At 38.2% G+C, this 21,633-nt stretch overlaps 1 protein-coding gene across 11 annotated transcripts in view; it reads left to right on the top strand.

The window, feature by feature from the left end:
• CPED1 (cadherin like and PC-esterase domain containing 1) overlaps positions 1-21,633 on the top strand; it is a 306,695-nt gene that overhangs the window by 2,055 nt on the left and 283,007 nt on the right. For 2 of the 11 annotated variants that reach the window (XM_067042283.1, XM_067042282.1), the window contains exon 1: positions 13,681-13,833. The exons of the other annotated variants lie outside the window; for them this stretch is intronic. The gene's annotated coding sequence lies outside the window, so the exon portion shown is untranslated. Of the gene's footprint in view, positions 1-13,680; positions 13,834-21,633 lie in introns of those variants that run through there. 11 annotated transcript variants of the gene reach the window in all.

Raw genomic sequence — 21,633 nt, 5'->3', positions numbered from 1 at the left:
AAAGGATCCAGAGTATACACAGTCCAGACAGTGACCTTATGACAGTGAAACACATGTTAGCTTAAACTTCTTACATTTACTTCCAGAGAGTCCTGGTCATTATTTTCTCTCTCAGAATTTCACTTCATTTCAGCTAAATGAAATAGACAATTTGGAGGAGATGGGAATTATGTGAATTCTTTCTAAAATACTGGGATTCTGAGAGATCTGAAGATTTACAGTTCAGGAACAAAAATCAAATATTCATAAAATTTGGTAAACGTTGAGTGTCTCTTTCCTCAAGGCAGTCAGTATGAGTGGTCAGACCATTCCAGACTTGAAGTTACTGCAAAATTACATTTTATAATTGGTTAAGTCTATTTGTCACATTTCTAAAGCAAATATTTGTTTTTTGAAGCATTTAAAAAAATAGTATAATAGGCTTCTTCAAAAGAATTGACACTGCATTTTATTGCTTATAGAATTAGAAAAATACAGATTATTCTATACTTATACTATTCTAATTAACTTTACTAATCTTACTTGTCAAGTGTTGGAAAAACACAAAACATAAGTAAATACACAGAATTTCTATTTTATTATTATTATTATTATTTTTTTTTTTTTTTGCGGTACGCGGGCCTCTCACTGCTGTGGCCTCTCCCGTTGCGGAGCACAGGCTCGGGACGTGCAGGCTCAGCGGCCATGGCTCACGGGCCCACCCGCTCCGCAGCACGTGGGATCTTCCCGGACCGGGGCACGAACCCGTGTCCCCTGCATCGGCAGGCGGACTCTCAACCACTGCGCCCGCAGGGAAGCCCCCAGAATTTCTATTTTAATGTACCACTCTGTTCATGCCTGTTAGTGAAATGAAGACCTTTAAAATAATCCAGTCTAGAAAAGAAACAGAAAAACACACACAGATACTCATGATAGCAAAACCACTGATTTCTATGCTACAGCAATAGTGTAGCAAGATAATTTAGGAATCTGTAAGTACTATCTTATATCTACAGTAGATTTGGGTAGGTCCTATGATCATGGTTAGTGTTTGGAGCAGAATTTCTTGTTGAATACCAACACTTACTGCTACCATTATTGCTAACACCACACCATCTTGTTTTAAAAATTCTTTTATGTATTTCGTTTCAGACTCATAACCCTTTGAGCTAGGTAAGATAGGTATGATGACACTCAAAGATGTTTAGGCAGGCCACATTATGACATGGTACATCCATCTGGTTCCTATTGCAGGGAAGATGCTCTAAATAGAAGTAAATTCAAAGCTCTGATAACAATTTGTGAAACCACAGCTGTAAGAACTTACTGAAATACGAGATAATATCAAGTTTGAACAAAGAAAATGTGAAGACTTTTGAATGATTGGGTGACTTATTCTATCAACAATGTCAAGAAATATCTTGACCAAGAAATAGGACAAAAAAGCAGATAATATCACTAGAAACATATCGAGATGAAACTTCAATGGCAAGTGTGAATCAAATATTAAATTAATTGAATAATTTATATTTTTTGTTAATTTATACCAGCATTAACTTAACCCTTACCTACATTTTTAATACATCAAATTTATGATGGGTGTAAACTATGACTTTGAAAGTCACTTCTTGTTTGTTTCCAATAAGTATAATTTCTTTAAAAATATTTGAGATGGTTTTGCTCTCTAAGTACCTAAAATTTTTGCTAAGAACTTTGGACTAAAAGGTTTTTATTCATTAACTTACGGCCTTTCTTACTCACTACTTGACTTTACGGTGACTCCTGTTTTTGACTGTAACTTAGGCATATGTTAACTGTTATTTGTAGGCTGTCACAGAAAATTGCATTTCAGCTTTGGACCTCCTGCCACTTATAAACCATCTGAAACTTATTGGCTGCTCGTGTAAAACATTCACTCTAGAATGTTCTTCACAAAAAATGCCTAACACATGATGATTTTATTCCACAGTCTTAAATATTTTAACTGTAAGCAAGATTCTGAAATCACAATTATAGTTCAGAAGCTCAGTGGATATGAAAACTGAATTTCCAAACATTTGCCATGTATCTCTATTTTCAACTTAACTTGGACCAGCCTTTGGTTTAGAGCCAGTTTTTATTAGACAGAAAGTATCATGTAGAAGTTAGTTAAAATCCAATATAAATTAGTTCTCTTTGTAATGTATGTTCCAGAAAAGAATCAAATAATAACCCCTTTTTGAAGATTAGGTATTCTTTCAGACAGCTAAAGTGAAGAAGAAATGTGTTTGGAGTACATACATAGATCCTTCTCAAAAACAGCTACTTAAGAAGTTCATTAAAAAGATAACTGATAAGATGCTACCTAGATTTTCCTCAAGACCTAAAATATAGCTTTTTAGGCATTTATAGAAGATGCATTGTTTCTATCTATAAATTTTGGGTTTTGTTATTACTTTTATTGGCAAACCAAAATATTCATTTTACTAGAGCTTTCCCTTACTTGTATCCATCCATCTTTAGGTGATTTTTAAACTTACCTAAAACAGCTGGTTTTGACCTAAGGTTCATGGATTCTAGAAAGTATTTGGATGTATAAGATGTCTACCAAACCCAAGCATTTTATGCAAAAAATGTGTGTACATGTATGTGCTGTTTTCTGGGAAAATCTATGATCCTCTTCAGATATTCAGACCTGAAGAAACACTAGGAAATAAGAAAAGGCTTAAAAAGCAGTACATGTCAACTTTAATTGCCGCTTCAGGAAGTATAAGTTGGGTCTGAGTTTATAAATCTAAAAAAGGAAAAAAAAATCTTAACGAATCCACTTGTGGACATTTGAAAAACTATTTCAATAAATGCTGTAGTGTCTGCAGGGATAAACATTCTGAAACCGAAGTATACTCACAGAATATTTCTCAAATCATAGTTTTCATACTTTAATGAATAAGTAATAAATATTTCCCAGTTGTTTTGGTTGTAGTTGTTTCTAAGAGAGGACCTTTTGTGCTTTACCAGGCAAGTAACAGGGTGTTCTGTAGTAGCAAATATTTAAAGGTAAGTGACTGTGCTCTTTACACCTTTGTAATTGGGATCTGGTTCAATGTCTAAAACTGTTTTCAGCACAGATTGAGATCATGGTATGGTATATGCCAACTTTCCATAGTGAGGAAGTGCTCTCCCTCCTCTGGCCAAATTTTAATTTTTTTCCATTTGAGCTTTACAAAGAGCCTTGCTAAGCAGATGTACTTTTGTCATTTCTTCTGGGTTTTCTCCCAATATTAGTTGCTTGTGCTGTGTCTTAAAATTATTTCAACTTAATATATAAACTGAAGACAATTTCAGTTATCTTCACTGAAGTAGGTCACACAATAGATTTATTTATTTTCCTAGAATCTAACATTTCAATATTCCATAGGAGTATTGAATAGGAATAGGAATTCAATAGGAATATTGAATTGAATAAAATATTGAATATTTTATTTATTTTAATAAATAAAATAGGATTTATTTATTTTCCTAGAATCTAACATTCCAATATTCCATAGGAAGCACATTAAATTATAAACAGACACAATGGAAGAAAATTTCCTTGGTAAATGCTCCTTTAATGGAAACTTAGCTCTTTGGGGAATATATTTGTACTCACCATAGCCATGTGTTTCTGATTATCTCTTGTTGATGTTCCACAAGGAGACTATTTCTTTGTTGTTTGACTCTTTGTTCTCCAATTCTTCTTGACTATTTTCAGCGACAGTGCCCTACAACTACTCTCCCAGTGTCCAACCATAAGCCAATGCAGATAAGTGAATGTTTTCACTACAAATACTTTTTATTTAATCTGTTTCTGTTTCTAATAATGCATAATATATTTAACATTTGAAAATTCTAAAAAATTACTTGTTTAGCCTAGGTTTTCCAGAAACAGAACCTATGGCAAACACTTACATGATAACATTTTATTGGTTGGTGCAATCCCAGGAATATGAGAGAGGGGGAAATAAAGAGAGGAGAGCAAACACAAATGGGTGAATTATTGGGACACATTTCCAGAGAGACCGCATTAAACTACTGCATCTCAGAACAGGCACCGGGGGAAAAGGGCAAGAAGGACAAGCAATTTATCTCTCTCCTGGCTTTTTCTTTCTTCCATCTTTCATTGGTTAGAACTGGTCCCATGCTACCTCTAAGTAGTGTTGCGTGGACTCTCTGGGTGGCCGCGGGGGAGCCAGGGCCTCGGTGGGTGCAGTGCTGCGGGATGGACCCTCCTTTCAATCTGTAATGTGCATAGGTGCATCCAGGTCTCTGGTGGGCTTGGTGGTAAAAAGTGTCCATAGCTTTATGACCACAACAATGGCATGAGTAATGCCCTTTGGAGGGTTAGGGCAGGGTGGTCTAGTGTCTGATCCAGTAGTTGTGCTAATTTTGCTTTCTAAAATCCACAGAGAATTTCTAAATATGTTCCTACTCTTGGGAAATAGCATCACTTTCTTTTTTTTTTTTTTTTTTTTTTTTTACTGTTACAAATCCTTTGACATTTATTGATGCTTTCTTTTTTTTCTTTTTTTAACATCTTTATTGGAGTATAATTGTTTTACAATAGTGTGTTAGTTTTTCCTTTACAACAAAGTGAATCAGTTATACATATACATATGTTCCCATATCTCTTCCCTCTTGCATCACCCTCTCTCCCACCCTCCCTATCCCACCCCTCTAGGTGGTCACAAAGTACAGAGGTGATCTCCCTGTGCTATGCAGCAGCTTCCCACTAGCTATCTAATTTACATTTGATAGTGTGTATATGTCCCTGCCACTCTCTCACTTCGTCACAGCCTACCCTTCCCCCTCCCCATATCCTCAAGTCCATGCTCGAGTAAGTCTGTGTTTTATTCCCGTCCTACCACTAATCTCTTCATGACATTTTTTTCCCTTAGAGTCCATATATATGTGTTAGCATACGGTATTTGTTTTTCTCCTTCTGACTTACTTCACTCTGTATGACAGACTCCAGGTCCATCCACCTCATTATAAATAACTCAGTTTCATTTCTTTTTATGGCTGAGTAATATTCCATTGTATATATGTGCCACATCTTCTTTATCCATTCATCTGTTGATGGACACTTAGGTTGCTTCCATGTCCTGGCTATTGTAAATAGAGCTGCAATGAACATTTTGGTACATGAGTCTTTCTGAATTATGGTTTTCTCAGGGTATATGCCCAGTAGTGGGATTGCTGGGTCGTATGGTAGTTCTATTTGTAGTTTTTTAAGGAACCTCCATACTGTTCTCCATAGTGGCTGTATCAATTTACATTCCCACCAGCAGTGCAAGAGGGTTCCCTTTTCTCCACACCCTCTCCAGCATTTATTGTTTCTAGAGTTTTTGATGATGGCCAATCTGACCGGTGTGAGATGATATCTCATTGTAGTTTTGATTTGCATTTCTCTAATGATTAATGAGGTTGAGCATTCTTTCACGTGTTTGTTAGCAATCTGTATATCTTCTTTGGAGAAATGTCTATTTAGTTCTTCTGCCCATTTTTGGATTGGGTTGTTTGTTTTTTTGTTATTGAGCTGCATGAGTTGCTTATAAATTTTGGAAATTAATCCTTTGTCAGTTGCTTCATTTGCAAATATTTTCTCCCATTCTGAAGGTTGTCTTTTGGTCTTGTTTATGGTATCCTTTGCTGTGCAAAAGCTTTTAAGTTTTATTAGGTCCCATTTGTTTATTTGTGTTTTTATTTCCATTTCTCTAGGAGATGGGTCAAAAAGGATCTTGCTGTGATTTATGTCATATAGTGTTCTGCCTATGTTTTCCTCTAAGAGTTTGATAGTGCCTGGCCTTACATTTAGGTCTTTAACCCATTTTGAGTTTATTTTTGTGTTTGGTGTTAGGGAGTGTTCTAATTTCTTACTTTTACATGTAGCTGTCCAGTTTTCCCAGCACCACTTATTGAAGAGGCTGTCTTTTCTCCACTGTATATCCTTCCCTCCTTTATCAAAGATAAGGTGACCATATGTGTGTGGGTTTATCTCTGGGCTCTCTATCCTGTTCCATTTAGCATCACTTTCTTTAACCAAAATATTTGTAACTATCTCACTGAGAACTCTCCTCTCCAACTGAAAAAAAACCCCTTCCTTCATCTTTACCTTTTCTCCTTCTCATCCCTTTCATTCATTCATTCATTTTCTTCATTTATTTAGTAAATATTTGTTGAACAATTTATACTTGCCAGACACTGTGTCAGGTGATACAGAAATATACAGAAATATACAGCACTCTGAGACAGACAAGTAAATAAAGAGAATGTTAGGGAATCCATAACTTTAAGGCAAAATTTGAAAGATGAGAAGGAACTAGATAGGGTAGAGAAAGAAAAGAGTATTAGAAGCAGAAAACACCTCATTTGCAAAGAAGAAATTATAGAGAGAGAGAGAGAGAGAGAGAGAGAGAGAGAGTGTGTGTGTGTGTGTGTGTGTGTGTGTGTGTGTGTGTGTGTGTGTGTAAGTGTAATGTGTTGAGGGAAGCAGAGCGAGAAGGCAAATAGATGAAGTAGAGAGTTCAGCAGGATCTAGATGTCAGAAATGTGGGCATGATAAGGAGTCTAGATTCTGTCCTGAAGGCAACAGGGAACCCCCAAAGAATGAAAAACAAAACGTGGCACGAATAGAGAGAACACTCCAGAATGCACGTTGCAGAATGAACTGGAGGGGATTGAATTGAAGGCAGGCAGACCAGTTGAGATGCTATTTTAGAGATGGGAGTTGTGCGGCTGCAAGCCAAGGAATCCCAAAGCTTGCCAGCAAACCACCAGATGCTCAGAAGAGGCCAGGAAGGATTCCTCTACAGATTTCAGGGGTAGCATGGCACTGCTGACACCTTGATTTCTGGCTTCTAGCCTCCAGAGTTGTGAGGCAATACATTTCTGTTGCTTTAAGCCACTCAGTGTGTGGTACTCCATAATGGCAGCCCTGGGAAACTAATAAAATTGGGGAGGCAGAATGGTTCAGCACGTGAGCTCTCAAGTAAAATCAATAGCACTTGTTACCTTGCTACCTTGGGAACATTTCTTGACTTCTTCAGGATTTTATTTCCTCACCTGAAAATGCGTATATTATCACCTTACAAGGCTACCATGAAGCTTAAATGAGAGAAATCATGTGAAGCACTTGAAGTGTCTGGCGGGTAGGAAGTGCTCAGTTAGTACTAACTATCAGGATAATTATTATTTAATCTCTTTGAGGATTTACCCATTCTGTAGTTTCTATAGACCCTAACATTTGGCCTTCCCAAAGTAGGTGAGCAATGAGTTATTGCTGCAATGAACATGAGTACTTGGGTAAGGAGAGTCTGAGATGAAAGATACATTGAGTTTCTCTCCCTGTTCTCCAGCCTCTAAACTATTGCCTTTTCACAGTAAAATGAGCCTTTAGAACCAAGATAAAACCTAGGGAAAATGATATGTCACTCAGAGTGAGGCCTGCTTATCTCTAAGCAAGGTCTTCAGTTTGGTCTGAATTTTTTTTTTTTTTTTAAGTTTACGATGCTAGCGCTATCTGCACGTTATAGCTGAGGATGTGGAGAGATGAATTGGGTGTAGAGTAGGGGAAAGAGATTAAGATTTTTGACCCTGAATAAATATTTATCTATGTGTTTACTATCTGTCTCCCTACATAGAATATAAGCTCCTTAACAGCAAGGACTTTATTTGACTGGTTTATTGCTACATCCCCAGTGCCAAAACAGTATCTGACATCTAATGAGCACTGAATAAATATCTAGTCAATGAATGAATAAATAAATGAATCATGAGTTTAAGGGTCAGAGACAGTCCTATTTAAAGCAGAGTCCAGGAGATGAGAAGAACTCCTCCCCTCTCTCTTTTTCCCTTCTCTGAACTCTCAAGTCCTCCACTCTGTCGTTTCCCTGTACCATTATTCCTTGAAGTCCTTCCTGTACCATTTCATGCACTTTTGCCTAGTGTAACGATCTTGCATTTTGCTACATTAAATTTGCTTCATCAGTTATTATACATCTCTCTTCTTCTCTTCAGCTCATTTGTCTCTTTGGGATTCTTCTCCTCTAAATAAACATCCTCAAGTATCTACCATAAATTACAAAACAAAAGATCCTCTCCTAACCTACATGCCTTGCGAAATACTTCCCATCCCTCTTGGATTCTCTGTCACCATCATTAAACCCCTCTTTGTCTCAAGCAATTTCCATTTTTTTAACACATTCGGCCAAAAATTGAGGTTTTCCTTTTACATGTTTTTATATTTTAACCAGATTTGGATGTAAATATTCTAAAATAGAGCTGATGGCATCTAAAGACAGAGGTCTATGTATAGGAGGCTCTCAGGAGATGTTGTCTGCATAAAAACAGGTATGTGATTTTCCTAGAATTATTTGGGCTACTGATGAGCATTTAATACTTGTGGATTTCTCTGAGATAGTTTGTTTGTTTTTATTAATCTACTTGCATATATTTTATTTTTTGATGTTTTTCTTATTAGTTATCTATTTTATACATATTAGTATATATACGTGAATACCAATCTCCCAATTCATCCCACCACCAGCCCCCCACCCTACTTTCCCTACTTGGTGTCCATACATTTGTTCTCTACATGTGTGTCTCTATTTCTGCATTGAAAACTGGTTCATCTGTACCATTTTTCTAGAGTCCACATATATGTGTTAATATACGATATTTGTTTTTCTCTTTCTGACTTACTTCACTCTGTATGACAGTCTCTAGGTCCATCCACGTCTCTACAAATGACCCAATTTCGTTCCTTTTTATGGATGAGTAATATTCCATTGTATATATGTACCACATCTTCTTTATCCATTCATCTGTTGATGGACACTTAAGTTGCTTCCATGTCCTGGCTGTTGTAAATAGTGCTGCAATGAACATTGGGGTGTGTGTGTCTTTTTGAATTATGGTTTTCTCTGGGTATATGCCCAGTAGTGGGATTGCTAGGTCATATGGTAATTCTATTTTTAATTTTTTAAGGAACCTCCATACTGTTCTCCATAGTTGCTGTATCAATTTACACTCCCACCAACAGTGCAAGAGGATTCCCTTTTCTCCACACCCTCTCCAGCATTTGTTGTTTATAGATTTTCTGATGATGCCCATTCTAACTGGTTTGAGGTGATACCTCATTGTAGTTTTGATTTGCATTTCTCTAATAATTAGTGATGTTGAGCAGCTTTTCATGTGCCTCTTGGCCATCTGTATGTCTACTTTGGAGAAATATCTATTTAGGTTTTCTGCTCATTTTTTGATTGGGTTGGTTGTTTTTTTTAATATTGAGAGGGATGAGCTGTTTATATATTTTGGAGATTAATCCTTTGTCTGTTGATTCATTTACAAATATTTTCTCCCATTCTGAGGGTTCTCTTTTCATCTTGTTTATGGTTTCCTTTGCTGTGCAAAAACTTTTAATTTTCATTAGGCCCCACTGTTTATTTTTGTTTTTATTTCCAGTTCTCTAGGAGGTGGGTCAAAAAGGATGTTGCTGTGATTTATGTCAAAGAGTGTTCTTCCTATGTTTTCCTCTAAGACTTTTATAGTATCTGGGCTTACATTTAGGTCTTTAATCCATTTTGAGTTTATTTTTGTGTATGGTGTTAGGGAGTGCTCTAATTTCATTCTTTTAAATGAAGCTCTCCGGTTTTTCCAGCACCCCTTATTGAAGAGACTGTCTTTTTTCCATTGTATATCCTTGCCTCCTTTGTCATAGATTAATTGACCATAGGTGTGTGGGTTTATCTCTGGGCTTTCTGTCCTGTTCCATTGATCTATATTTCTGTTTTTGTGCCAGTACCATATTGTCTTGATTACTGTAGCTTTGTAGTATAGTCTGAAATTAGGTAGTCTAATTCCTCCAGCTCTGTTTTCTTCCTTCAAGATTGCTTTGGCTATTTGGGGTCTTTTGTGTCTCCATACAAATTTTAAGATTTTTTTGTTCTAGTGCTGTAAAAAATACCATTGGTACTTTGATGGGGGTTGCATTGAATCTGTAGGTTGCTTTGGGTAGTATAGTCAATTTTCAAAATGTTGATTATTCCAGTTGAAGAACATGGTATATCTCTCCATCTGTTTGTGTCATCTTTGATTTCTTTCATCTGTGTCTTACAGTTTTCTGAGTATAGGTCTTTTACCTCCTTAGGTAGGTTTATTCCTAGGTATTTTATTCTTTTTGTTGCAATGGTGAATGGGATTGTTTTCTTAATTTCTCTTTCTGACTTTTCATTGTTAGTGTCTAGGAATGCAAGAGATTTCTGTGCATTAATTTTGTACCCTGAAACTTTACCAGATTCAATGATTAACTCTAGTAGTTTTCTTGTGGCATCTTGGGGATTCTCTATGTATAGTATCATGTCATCTGCAAACAGTGACAGTTTTACATCTTCTTTTCCAATTTGTATTCCTTTTATCTATTTTTCTTCTCGGATTGCCCTGGCTAGGACTTCCAATACTATGTTGAGTAATAGTGGCAAGAGTGGACATCCTTGTCTTGTTGCTGATCTTAGAGGAAATGCTTTCAGTTTTTCACCATTGAGAATGATGTTTGCTGTGGATTTTTCATATATGGCCTTTATTATGTTGAGGTAGTTTCCCTCTATGCCCACTTTCTGGAGAGTTTTTATCATAAATGGATGTTGAATTTTGTCAAAAGCTTTTTCTGCATCTAGTGAGATGGTCATATGGTTTTTCTCCTTCAATTTGTTAATATGTTGTATCACATTGATTGATTTGCGTATATTGAAGAATCCTTGCAACCCTGCGATAAATCCTATTTGATCATGGTGTATGATCCTTTTAATGTGTTGTTGGATTCTGTTTGCTAGTATTCTGTTGAGGATTTTTGCATCTATATTCATCAGTGATATTGGTCTGTAATTTTCTTTTTTTGTAGTATCTTTGTCCGGTTTTGGTATCAGGGTGATGGTGGCCTCATAAAAGGAGTTTGGGAGTGTTCCTCCCTCTGCTATCTTTTGGAAGAGTTTGAGAAGGATAGGTGTTAGCTCTTCTCTAAATGTTTGCTAGAATTCACCTGTGAAGCCATCTGGTCCTGGGCTTTTGTTTGTTGGAAGATTTTTAATCCCAGTTTAAATTTCATTACTTGTGATTTCTCTGTTCATATTCTCTATTTCTTTCTGGTTCAGGTTTGGAAGGTTATACCTGTCTAAGAATTTGTCCATTTCTTCCCAGTTATCCGTTTTATTGGCATAGAGTTGCTTGTAGCAGTCTCTTAAGATGCTTTGTATTTCTGCGGTGTCTGTTGTAACTTCTCCTTTTTCATTTCTAATGTCAGTGATTTTAATCCTCTCCCTCTTTTTCTTGATGAGTCTGGCTAGAGGTTTATCAATTTTGTTTATCTTCTCAAAGAACCAGCTTTTAGTTTTAGTGATTTTTGCTATTGTTTTCTTTGTTTCTATTTCATTTATTTCTGCTCTGATCTTTATGATTTCTTTCCTTCTACTAACTTTGGGTTTTGTTTGTCCTTCTTTCTCTAGTTCCTTTAGGTGTAATGTTAGATTGTTTATTTGAGATTTTTCTTGTTTCTTGAGGTAGGCTTCTATAGCTATAGACTTCCCTCTTAGAACTGCTTTTGCTGCATCCCATAGGTTTTGGATCATCATATTTTCATTGTCATTTGTCTTGAGGTATTTTTTGATTTCCTCTTTGATTTCTTCAGTGATCTCTTGGTTATGTAGTAACTTATTGTTTAGGCTCCATGTGTTTTTTTACATTTTTTTCCCTGTGATTCATTTCTAATCTCATAGCATTGTGGTCAGAAAAGATGCTTGATATGATTTCAATTTTCTTAAATTTACTGAGGCTTGATTTGTGACCCAAGATGTGATCTATCCTGGAGAATGTTCTGTGCGCACTTGAGAAGAAAGTGTAATCTGCTGTTTTTGGATGGAATGTCCTATAAATATCAATTAAATCTATCTGGTCTATTGTGTCATTTAAAGCTTCTGTTTCCTTATTTATTTTCAGTTTGGATGATCTGTCCATTGGTGTAAGTGAGGTGTTAAAGTCCTGCACTATTATTGTGTTACTGTTGATTTCCTCTTTTATAGCTGTTAGGAGTTGCCTTATGTATTGAGGTGCTCCTATGTTGGGTGCATATATATTTATAATTGTTATATCTTCTTCTTGGATTGATCCCTTGATCATTATGTAGTGTCCTTCCTTGTCCCTTGTAACATTCTTTATTTTAAAGTTGATTTTATCTGATATGAGTATTGCTACTCCAGCTTTCTTTTGCTTTCCATTTGCATGGAATATCTTTTTCCATCCCCTCACTTTCAGTCTGTATGTGTCCCTAGGTCTGAAGTGGGTCTCTTGTAGATAGCATATATATGGGTCTTGTTTTTGTATCCATTCAGCAAGCCTGTGTCTTTTGGTTGGAGCATTTAATCCATTCACGTTTAAGGTAATTATCGATATGTATGTTCCTATGACCATTTTCTTAATTGTTTTGGGTTTGTTTTTGTAGGTCCTTTTCTTCTATTGTGTCTCCCACTTAGAGAAGTTCCTTTAGCATTTGTTATAGAGCTGGTTTGGTGGTGCTGAATTCTCTTAGCTTTTGCTTGTCTGTAAAGCTTTTTATTTCTCCATTGAATCTGAATGAGATCCTTGCTGGGTAGAGTAATCTTGGTTGTAGGTTCTTCCCTTTCATCACTTTAAGTATATCATGCCACTCCCTTCTGGCTTATAGAATTTCTGCTGAGAAATCAGCTGTTAACCCTATGGGAGTTCCTGTGTGTGTTATTTGTCATTTTTCCCTTATTGCTTTTAATAATTTTTCTTTGTCTTTATTTTTTGTCAATTTGATTACTATCTGTCTTGGCATGTTTCTCCTTGGGTTTTTCCTGCCTGGGATTCTCTGCACTTTCTGGACGTGGTTGGCTATTTCCTTTACCATGTTAGGGAAGTTTTTGACTGTAATCTCTTCAAATATTTTCTCGGGCCCTTTCTCTCTCTCTTCTCCTTCTGGGACCCCTATAATGTGACTGTTGGTGTGCTTAATGGCGTCCCAGAGGTCTATTAGGCTGTCTTCATTTCTTTGCATTCTTTTTTCTTATTCTGCTCCATGGCAGTGAATTCCACCATTCTGTCTTCCAGGTTACTTATCCGTTCTTCTGCTTCAGTTATTCTGCTGTTGATTCTGTCTAGTGTATTTTTCATTTTAGTTATTGTATTGTTCATCTCTGTTTATTTGTTCTTTAATTCTTCTAGGTCTTTGTTAAACCTTTCTTGCATCTTCTCAATCTTTGCCTCTATTCTTTTTCCGAGGTCCTAGATCATCCTCACTATCGTTATTTTGAATTCTTTTTCTAGAAGATTGCCTATCTCCACTTCATTTAATTGTTTTTCTGGGGTTTTATCTTATTCCTTCATCTGGTATGTAGTCCTCTGCCTTTTCATTTTGTGTATCTTTCTGTGAATGTGGTTTTCATTCCACAGGCTGCAGGCTTTTAGTTTTTCTTGCTTCTGCTGTCTGCCCTCTGGTGGATAAGGCTATGTAAGAAGCTTGTGCAAGTTGCCTGATGGGAGGGACTGCTGGTGGGTAGAGCTGGGTGTTGCTCTGGTTGGCAGAGCTCAGTAAAACTTTAATCTGCTTGTCTCCTGATGGGTGGGGCTGAGTTCCCTCCCTGTTGGTTGTCTGGCCTGAGGTGACCCAGCACCGGAGGCCACTGGGTGTTTGGTGTGGCTAATGGCAGACTCCGGGCATGCTCATGCCAAGGAGTACTTCCTGGAACTTCTGCTGCCAGTGTCCTTGTCACCACAGGGAGCCACAGCCACCCTCTGCTGCTGCAGGAGACCCTCCAACACTAGCAGGTAGGTCTGGTTCAGTCTCCTATGAGGTTCAGTCTCCTTTCCCCTTGGTCCTGATTCACACACTATTTTGTGCAGTCTCTGTTTCCCTCAGTCCTGTCTAAGTCCTGCAATCAAATCCTGCTAGCCTTCAAAATCTGATTCTCTGGGAATGCCTCCTCCCATTGCCGGACCCCCAGGTTGGGAAGCCTGAACTGGGGCTCAGAACCTTCACTCCAGTAGGTGGACTTCTGTGGTATAATTGTTCTCCAGTTTGAGTCACTTACCCAGTGGTTATGGGATTTGATTTTATCATGATTGTGTCCCTCCTACTGTCTCACTGCGGCTTCTCCTTTGTCTTTGGATGTGGGGTATCTTTTCTGGTGAGTTCCAGTGTCTTCCTGTCGATGATTGTTTAGCAGTTAATTGTGATTCCGGTGCTCTTACAATAGGGGGTGAGTGTACATCCTTCTACTCCACCATCTTGAACTAGTCTCTCTCTGAGATAGTTGATTAGATCTATGTTAAATTTTTACAATGAAATATGCACATGGATGAAAAAATGTTCATACTGAGAGAATTTTATACAAATTCGAATTTGCTTACATTAGAAAAACTTTAATGAAGTCTTGATGAAGCTCATATATAAGCAAGTTATGTTACATTTCCTTTAAATCAAGGAATTAATCAGTTTATAGGTGTCATTCTCTCTTGTTTTGTTTTGTTTTTTGCACAATAGTGGCAATAGCCTCTGCCTCTTTCTCTCTGTAAGCAATTCTGTTTCTTGTTCTAATGGAATTGGAAACTCTCATAAGATTAAACCCTCTGAAATGGAAACCACTGGATACACTGACATTATAAAAAGTGCTTCCTATTATCAACTTGGAGTCTGTGGCCTTTGGGGTGAAAAGAATGTTTTGGTTTTACTTTTCTGTTTGGTTTCCACTGAATATTTTTTCTAGGGAGCCATTCTCACTAAAAGGATGAGCTCATGTTCTAAAATAGGATGTATGTTCTCTAACAGAAACTATACCAAAGTTGGAAATCTGCAAGGTAAAAGTCCTTTGTCAACCTTTGTACTTTACAAAGACTTGTTCAAAATGCAAACCAAAACATCTTGGTTATCAGGCACAGGGTTAAAAAAGGAACATAATGATAGAAGATGCATTGATTGAGTCTTGGTTATATATAAGGATCTTAATGAAAAAAATTTATTCAACTTCCAATTAAATTCACTAATAGAGGCTATGGGTACTTAATAGGTGAACCAAAGTAATAATTAAGAAGAGCACATGAATTTGAAAGTGCAGAATGGGTCCTATCAACGTGTTCTGAAATAGAACTGCATTTGGTTTCACTAATCCTTACTTGGGGACTCTGAATAGAACCCCCCACCAGTTTGCCTGTACTGCAACCCAATCAGAATAACTCTTTAAGGGGGAGGCTCTGAGACTCTGCATATTGATGGGGAGAACAGACCTGACTATCCCCAGCAAGGCTTCTAACCCCAAACCTGTTTAGTATATGGAATAAGCAGTCTAATAGAGCATCAGAATGTTGTGGAACAAACATGGGCTTTCTTACACATTGGTTCAAATTCCAGCACCTAGACAAATTTTACCTAAATTTCTAAACTCTCAATTTTCTCGTTGGAAAAATGAAGCTAACTAAGCCTTACTTGTGAAAACTGAATATGTGTTTGAAAATAGTAAGCATGATGGCTGACCAGAGTTGGTGTTCAATAAATTTCGGTGTCCTTCTTGCCCCTGAGAAGCTGGGTTTAAGCTCTGAGCACAAAAACAAGCACTTTAAATGGCTTATATTTGTTTCAGTAATGCACATATAGTACATATTTTTGATCCTCGGCCTGTGTGCTTTCTTCGTTATATTTTGCTCAGGCAGGTGTTTAAAGCGGTGTGTCCTATACTAACAGCCTGTCACTTTTCTTTTTGACACTCAGTGCAGTCAAATGCAGGCACATTCCACTGGTTTTCCAGGGCTGTGCACAATACTTCTTGTCCCACTCAAGAAAGTGTTTGCCTGCAAGTAGTGGGCATGCATCACATGTTCCCTGATTTATAAAGTGTAAATTATGACAAATTTTGATATTTTAATTCTTTTTATAGCCAATATCTTATAACATACCTCACAGCTGATCTTGACAAAAAGAACCCGCTATCTGCTGCCATTCTGACTATGACTAAGAGAGACATCTGGGGAAGAGTGGCCAATTCAGGATGGGAGAGGAGTCAGGCAAGGGAAAAAGCCTGATGACCATGATTCATCTATGGGAAGAAAGGAGAATTTATTTAAATAGTAATATTGCTCCAGGATCCTGGTGTTTCTCATCGGTTTTGCAATAAGAAAAGGTGGATGGTGTCGGCTGGTGGTGTACACTTCTGGAAACCTCGTGAACCACCTGTTAAAAGTCTGTGTATATGAGGCAGATCCTGCTGCGCCCCACTCATGGTCTCCAGGCAAAAGAGAACACACACAGATGGGGACCCGAAACTGATGCTGAGAAGTTGAGTGACCATGGACAAGTGACCCTTTGGGGTTCATTTTCGTGGACTGCGGCATGTGGGTGGAAATGCCTGTTACAGGGATGATATGGGATCAAGTTAGGCACGAATTAGGCAGAATGCTTTGGAAAACATGGAGATTATAAAAGGCAGGCGACTAAACATTATCACATTTGTCAAAAGATAAACTGAGGCTCATTGGAAATTTTAAGACTTTATTTGAGCAAAAGTCGATTCCAGTTGGGCAGCACCAAACCTGAAGTGGCTAGGAACGCTCCGAGGGCACGAGCCCAGGGAGAGACTTTCACGGAGAAAAGGTGGAAGGAAGCAGAGCAAGGAAATTATCGATTGGCCACAGCTTAAAGCCTCCTTTGCGTCAGTTTCAAAACCTCCACTTTGATTTGCTTATATAGACCACTGGCATTACAGCCACCTCAGTCTACAGGCCTACTTGTTCAATTAATTTAACACGTCCCAAAGAATAAGGCCATGAAAATATTCTCATTGCACTTGGCACCTCTTGAGGGAGAAGAGTGCATATATACAGCATAACTGTGAGTACCAGGGATACTCCTTCTTTCCTTTCAAAACTTATAGTATAGTGTGCTATACAGATGTCAGGTTATACAGTTATTTTATTTTATTTTTTTAACATCTTAATTGGAGTATAATTGCTTTACAATGGTGTGTTAGTTTCTGCTTTATAACAAAGTGAAGCAGCTATACATATACACATGTTCCCATATCTCCTCCCTCTTGCGTCTCCCTCCCTCCCACCCTCCCTATCCCACCCCTCTAGGTGGTCACAAAGCACAGAGGTGATCTCCCTGTGCCATGCGGCTGCTTCCCACTAGCTATCTATTTTATATTTGGTAGTGTATATATGTCCATACCACTCTCTCACTTTGTCACAGCTTACCCTTCCCCCTCCCCACATCCTCAAGTCCATTCTCTAGTAGGTCTGCGTCTCCATACCGGTCTTACCCCTAGGTTTTTCATGACCTTTTTTTCCCCTTAGATTCCATATATATGTGTTAGCATATGGTGTTTGTTTTTCTCTTTCTGACTTACTTCACTCTGTTTGACAGACTGTAGGTCCATCCACCTCACTACAAATAACTCAATTTTGTTTCTTTTTATGGCTGAGTAATATTCCATTGTGTATATGTGCCACATCTTCTTTATCCATTTATACAGTTATTTTTGAAAATGCCACTAGGAGTCCAAATTGGCACTGTCACAGTTGAGTTTCACTGTTTCTTTAACAAGTGAGAGGAAGTATAATAGTATTTCAATAGTTTCAGCCTTGAGCCTGCTTCTTTCCTAGTGGAAAATCTAACATTAATTTAGCCAAAGTGCACAGATGCCTAAGGAAAAATGGAACAGGAAATTAACTTTTATGTAGCAGGCAGGAACTGCCTGACTTTTTATCAGCCAGAAAGTCGATTTTCATACTGAGCAATAAACCTTCCCTATTGGACACACCCAGAGGGCAGAAGTGACTTCAAATGGATTTTTCCTCACTCCTCCATTTATTATTAATTATTTTTCCAAGTAAAGAGTGAAAATTAACACATCTGAAGCCTCCTACATATAAGCTAAACCTATTTATCCATGTATTTTAGCGCTATACATAAGCTATTTTTAGAGCAGATAGATTTGGAGCATTTCATTTTCTTTTTCATGGGGGAGTACAGAGGGGAAAAGAGGTAAGCTGATTACTTTTTTTTTAAAGAAACAATTGTTAAAGTAATACTGTGTCTGCTTTAAACACACTTGTTTGCTGTAGAGCAGAGAAAATGTATTTGTGAAAATATCTTCTGTCAGAAATAGAAACCTCAAGAAGCTAGAATTGTCTCCTGCTTTTAATATAAAATAACACCACTTTAAAAGGAGCCCTTTTCTGTTATATAAATGGGAGGATGTATCATCATCCAAAGATGTGCATATGATCTTAAGCACATTTCTTAGCAAAACACTGAACAAAGTAACCAAGTACTTGCAATAATGCAACCACTCCCCGGGAAGACTAGCATTTACAAAAAACCTTCTAATAAATTACTGGCAGTTAGATCAGGGCAGGGATCAAGTTTACACAGTGCCTGGCACATAAAACGTTGAATGGATGAATGGGAACTCGTATAATTCACACTGTGTGTCCAGTATAGGACTTCCTGTGGTGACCAGCAGTCCTTAAATTCTTCTTCTGGGCTTTCAATTGGATTCTTAAACACTGATCTCCACTGGGGTCATCCAGGTCCTTCTCCATTTATAAGATGTCCTTACCTCCTGCTTTCCTGAGAAAACCAGAGCAATCTGTCATGTTTGAAGAGATGCATTCTTCTTTAGGCCTGACCTATGAGACCCTCTGGTGGACCCTTTAAGAATAAACTGGACTTCTAGGAAGAGAACTTACTTTTCTAGCCAGTCACAGAAAAAAAAGCCAAGCGATATTCTGCAACACAATCCATCCCTTACAGAAAGGATTATAGAGTTTAGGGAGTTGACAATTTGATAACAGTATTAGATGATGTCTTATTCCTTCCTCTAGAGATAGCGCTTATGTTGTGGTATTACTGGATCGTGTCATTTCCTGCCAATTTTTGATTTTTAAAGCAAAAAGTTGGCCATGAAATACTTAAACATTCTAGAATGAGTGTGTAATTTGGAGAGCTCTGAGATTTTGGCAGGAATAGTGAGGTTGTGTTATGAGGTGGTGGTGTGATGGTACAGCATCTGGCAATGTGGGGAGGTTCAGGGCGGACTAGATGGAGGCTTCTAACGGGGGAGCACAGAGAAGAGGGCTCTCAGGGCTCAGTCAGGCTGGGAAGAGAGTTAACCAGTGTAGTCCTCAAGCTTGTGTATTGGTACTGGCCAGTGAGCTGAAGGGACAAGATGAGGCCATAGCATGTGAACAGCCACTCTGTTCACTCTGAGTGAACAAGGGTGCTCAGAGTAAGAAAGCAATGTGTGCCAAGGCATAAATGTTCACTTAAGGAGACTTGGTCTACACATGTGATATAAGTCAGGATGTTTCCTTTCTGCAGACTTTGGTGTCTAGATATTTAATACCCATTCCCCCATTCTTTTTAATACTTTGAGCCCCACATGGGTAGGGTGAGGCAGAGTTCCTCTGGGTTTGTGAGATGTGTGCCTCTATCCTGTAGCCTTTCATTCACCCAAGAACTGGAGCTGACCTTTGCTGCCCTGGAGACGCGGGACCAGCTGCATGGAGTGTGTTGGCTTTCCATCTTTAACCATCTGTGCAATTCATGGGGACCTTGGATTTCTGGGGAGAATCCAGATAAACTGTTTGCTACTTGGATGTGAGTGCTGAGGGGAGAAGAAAGGAGCCAGGGATGCTACCTGCATGGATTGACAAATTAGACACTTGAAGTGGCCTTAGGAACCTCTCCCGGGAGTATGAATGTGGTGACTGGATCGACAGTGGATGGAGAATCTTAATCACCAGCTTAGTGCCTGAATTCTATCCTTGCATCCAGCAGGTGTTTCATTTAGGCTGGACTCTCTATCCAAGAGAGGGCATATTTGCCGTGGTGCTGAAAGAGATTCTTGGCTGGCCACCGCAAGTTTGTTCATGATGGCCTGATGCAGACGCCTGGGGTCTTAGTGTGTGCAGTGGTGAAGTGCAGAGAGGACTGCATGGCTAGAAGGAGAGTCAAGGTCATAAACTGGGCAGGATGGGTGGTGGAAGGATGTGCAGCAAGCCTTGTAGTAGGGACAGTGCAGAGAAGGGAATAGGATTAAAGTGGAGAATGAAAGTGAGTTCAGGAAGTTAATAGGTAAGTCCTATGGAAGGTCCTAAGAGCAAACAATGGTGACCATATTTCTAAGCCCCAAAGAGGTAATGTAATCTTGCTAAGGGCTTTTTGTGTCCTGGTTGTGAATTTATTTATAGGACATTATATAACAAGGTATAAAATGAAATCATATTTAGTTGTGCAATGAACATACTGCCTAATTTTTATCTGGCACCCAAATCTAAAGAGTGTGTCCATTGTGTATATGGTCTCAGTGGCCATATTTTATTTTCATAATGATATGTTTGCTCTGACACTGGATATTTAGCAGAGAAGAATAGTAGAAATGGTGATCCATTGATTATTTTTAAATGCTTTAATGCCCCTAATATATAAACACAGCGCTTTAATATTCTACTTGTGACAGAACCCTTATGAAATCATTTGATTGAAGTTTTTAGGGTCTTAATTTTGTTAAGTTAATTAAACAAGCAGCCCATTAGACCGAGGTGGCGGTGAGGCTGTGTGGGCCTCTGTAGGCAAACCAAAATCTAATTCTGTGAATGGCTCAGCGTTCGAAATCAAAACACCGAGGACGACCAGTCACAAACAGCCAACTAGGCTTTAGGCTACAGCTCATCAATAATTTCCTTTCTCTGCTTCCATACTTTCTCTATATAAGTCTTTCCCCAGCTCCCATTGGCGGGATGTTCCTAATCACTTCAGGTTTGGTGCTGTCCAGCTGGAATGGGTTTTTGCTCAAATAAACTCTTAAGATTTTAAATATGCCTAAGTTTATCTTTTCACAATTTAAAATATTTTAATTTGTCAAGATCACTTTTATGCTATCACTTTTTAAGTGATATTTATGCCATTGCTTTTTTTTGGCCACGGGATCTTAGCTCCCCAACCAGGGATCAAACCCGTGCCCCCTGCAGTGAAAGCACAAGAGTCTTAACCGCTGGACCGCCAGGGAAGTACCAATGTGATCACTATTTAAGAGATATTTAAATACGCCTTACATTTATGAGGGGTTGTACATGTTCTAAAGATTTTATTACACTGTTTGAGTCTCCTTTGATCCTTACAACAGCGAGAAAAGTAGGATTGGAGGTTGATGCTCATTTGCAGATGAGGAAAGAGAAGTGCACCTAGTGGAGCTTAAGTGCTGTCAGCAGACAATGAATGGGGGAGTGGGGTGGGAAGTAGAATGGAAACTCAGGATTCAGAAGTCCTTGGAGTGTTGCTGGCAAAGCCTCTGACTTAGATTCAGGGTCTCTGGCATCCATTCAACTGTTTGGTAGATTGTATGCTGCTTAGGTATTGATAGTGTTGGAATGACCCCAGTGTTCTTTCCTTTCTGTTAAGTTGCCTTTGTATGGACTTCTATTTTAAGACTGAATTGCTGAATTAACTCCTTGTTTTGGCATGAGGGACAGAGACTTGCTATTATTTTAACATTTTTCAAAAGAACAAGGTCTCTCCTTGTCCTCTGCTTGGTATTTATAATTGGGAATTGTTGATTTTATATTTTGTTATAT

The sequence above is a fragment of the Kogia breviceps genome, chromosome 9 (genome assembly GCF_026419965.1).
Source record: "Kogia breviceps isolate mKogBre1 chromosome 9, mKogBre1 haplotype 1, whole genome shotgun sequence".
Taxonomy (NCBI): domain Eukaryota; kingdom Metazoa; phylum Chordata; class Mammalia; order Artiodactyla; family Physeteridae; genus Kogia; species Kogia breviceps.
The sequence above is the reverse complement of the archived record's forward strand: the minus strand, read 5'-3'. Positions and strand labels throughout refer to the sequence as shown.